This window comes from Rhinolophus sinicus, chromosome 5 (genome assembly GCF_057876585.1).
Source record: "Rhinolophus sinicus isolate RSI-liver-muscle chromosome 5, RSI-T2T, whole genome shotgun sequence".
Lineage (NCBI taxonomy): Eukaryota > Metazoa > Chordata > Mammalia > Chiroptera > Rhinolophidae > Rhinolophus > Rhinolophus sinicus.
Genome location: NC_142505.1, coordinates 53,476,791 through 53,480,430, shown reverse-complemented (window position 1 = coordinate 53,480,430; position 3,640 = coordinate 53,476,791).

The window sequence follows — 3,640 nt, the reverse complement described above, 5'->3', positions numbered from 1 at the left end:
CTGAATTCAGTTGCACTTGAGATTGCCCTTCTCTCTCTCAAGAAACACAGACCCCACCACTCCCTCTCACTTCTGTCGCAGAGAATCACACTCTTCTCTTTCCTTTAGGCTCCTATTTTGCAAATGGATCCAGATAAGTTTGTTCTTCTAATTTGAAAGTGGAGGTTCCAGCAAATAATTTCCACAAGAATTAACAATCCCTCTTTTCTTTATCCCTGTCTCCCCCCCTCCTCATTCTCCTTTTCTCCCTCTGCTTCTTTCCTTCACACTTCTTTCTCTGATATAGTGAATCACAGTCAGAATTTCCTCTTTTTGATCTGGTTAGAAAAATACTCCCATCACCTTAATATTGACAGCAGCTGCAGCTGGACCACCCCAGGCCAGAAATTCTTTGTATGAAACAAACAAACAAAAATTCTGCCTCTCTGCATTTCCTCACTGAAGCCTGTTGTCTTCCTTTCAACTGAAAATCTAACCTACAGGCATTTACATCATGAGATTTGTTTTCATAAGTTATAGCAAAAGGCAAAAATGAGCACACTTCTCTGGCTACAGGGCAGATTTCCCAGTGCCTAATTTGTTAAGGATGACATTTCTGTTAATGCCCTTGTATTAAAACTGCATGCCCATATTTTAATTTCACCAGAATATCACATTGTGGCACTTAATAAGAGAAAGCTATCAAGAACTATTACCGAAAAGACATTATGGAACTTTATATGACTAAGTTGTATTTTGACTTTCTATTAGTGTTTCAAAATAGTTTCATTAAGTTTATGTCAAAGAAAGACAGGAAGGGAGGAAGGGAGGGAAGAAAGGAAGAAGGAGGAAGATACGGACTCTTAGAGTAGCTACTCCTGAAAAGGAGAGAATAACACTATTTTGTTCTCCATTTTGTAATTTAACATCCATTCCATTATGCTCTGTATGCCGCACCATTTTTCTTTAAATGTGTTTGATATGGAATCTATTGTTCTATTGGGTCAGAGATTATTATGTACCAACCAACTCAGGAATCTGCTGTGCCTGAGAAGCATGTTTGAGAAAATAATTGAGGCTCTCTTTCTGCTAAATGACGTATTTTCCCAAAGCACAAAGTAAGGTTTAATCCAATCTCTTTGGTAGCCATGATGGGATGCTAGAGCATTTGTGACACCACATCCAGAAAAATACTAATTTCAAATGTAACAAGACAGTTGTAAAAATCGTACATAGAAATTACTTGCCTGTTTTTATGGTTAATCATAAACAGAATAAAAAGATAAAGTGTCAGCTCTTACGTCATATACTAGACACCTATTTATAGAAAACAGTAAGCATAAGAAACACACATCTTCATACTCTGATTTCAGAGAAGACAATGGACGCATCCTAAGGAACGGAACAATCAACTGCTTCCTTTTTACATGGTAAGGGCCGTCTCCAACACCATGGACCACCTTCTCTTAGACTTGGTTGGAATTTTACAACAGGTATTTACAAATCCTTCAGAAGCTGTTTGGTTAAAAAGAGGAGAGCAGTTCTTTGCATAGCAGAAGGTGGTTGGTTCTCTCTCTCTCTCTCTCTCTCTCTCTCTCTCTCTCTTTCTCTCTCTCTGTCTCTCTGTCTCTCTGTCTCTCTGTCTCTCTCTTCCCAATTCTCTGACTCAGCAAAAATTACTATCAACTATACATCCAGTTGAGGGAGAGTAACTCTCCTGTTGCCACAGTAACACATCAATTGTCAGGCGTGTGTGTCTCTTACACTCAGTACCTAATTTGTTCCTCCTGGCTTTCAGATTTTGATACTTTTTAATCCTTAATTCAATTATTTGATGGGACCAGCACATTTTACTTTTGTACTAAGTAGCTATTGAAAACACAATCATCCAGAGAGCAGATCACAGAGGTAAAAATGGTTGTGCTGTCACGATGACCAGAAATGACAAAGCAAAAGTAAAGTGGGAAGAACAGTCTCTACTTGCTGCTCCTCAGATATTGGGGAAAATCAAAAACAGTTTTGGCCATCTGTCACATAGCACAGAGTGAAAATTACAGAGCTGTTTGTTTCAACATTTGAGGAACATTCTGCCACCATGATTAGATCACAATAATATTACCTAGTCACTAAAGGATTGGATCAATGCTCTTTAATATTTTACTTTTCAGAGACTCTCTGTCTTAACTTATTTTTCAGTGGGAATGTCTGCTAAGCCATTTGCTTAGAGATAAATATTATTTCACACAGGCACAGCACTTAGGATGGGAGTCACAGAGAAGCTGGTGACTCAGCTAATTTCAGAGAGTTACTACTAGTAAAAGAAAACGAGGGAAACATAAAGGATTACTGTTCAGAACAAAATGTTACTCTGGAGCAAAAATTCTCAAAGTGTGGTCCACATAACCCTTAATTTGAGGGAGAGAAGGTGGGAAGTGGGGAACAAACACCCTTTGAGGAAAGTCAATAGGTCAAAACTGTTGTCATGGTAAACCTAAGACATTATTGATTTTTTCACTCCTTTAACCTTAACACTGATGGTGCAAAAAAAATCCTGGTAAAACTCCTAAGTGACTTAGCACAAATCAAGGCAATCAATCTCAGTCTGTCTCTCTCTCTCTCTCTCTCTCTCTCTCTCTCTCTCTCTCTCTCTCTCTCTCAGAGTGAAGGGGAGAGAGAGACAGAGAGAGAGACAGAGAGAGAGACAGAAAGACAGAGCCAGAGAGAGAGCCAGAGAGAAGGAGGAAGAGGAGGAGGAGGAAGTTACATTTTAAAATGTCCTTGATATAATGGAACTGAAAAAAATAACTCTATTAAATCTTGGTTTTCGAGTATACATTTTTAAATATTCTGTTTGACAAATGGAAAAGTTGCATAAAATGCTTTTGCTGTCATTGAAGTAGAATGGTTGTCTCAAAGAAAAAACACTTGTGTGGTTGAGTGGAGAGCTGAAATAACCACTTTTTTAATGGCCCACGATCCTTACTTGAAAGAGCAATGGATAAACAATGGTATTGACACTTGAGTATTTGGCAGACAATTTTTTCCTGAATTAAAGAAAGGAAAACTGTCATTTCAAGGAGATAACTTACAATATTGGTTGCCAATGATAAAATATGAGCTTTCAAGCAAAATTTAAGTTTTTGGAAAAATTATGTCTGTGAGCTTTAAAGTTTCCCAATACATAAAGATTTTTTCTGATAAGATGGATGGTGATAATAATGAATGTAATTTTTTATATTGTACATTGAAATGTGTCAACATTTGGAAGATCTACACCAATATTGTCCAAATAATCAATGCATGATGTCACAAAATCTTTCATGGCTAAAAGACCAATTCAAAGTTTAAAAAAAAGACCAATAATTTTAATGTAATGGAATATAAAACAGTAGCTCATATTGAGGTTTCAGGTTTCCTACCACAACTAGATACAGGAAAACTACCACTTGTCAAATTTGGATGTATTATCAAAGAATATCTCCAAATATCTAAAAGAGGACATTAAAATATTCATCGCTTTTACAACTACACATCTATGTGAGACCAATTTTTCTTTACCCCTCAACCAAAACAAACATATCAAAACAAATTGAATGCAGAAGCAGATAAGAGACTCCATCTGTCGTCTATTAATCCATACATTAAAAACGTTGGTAACACT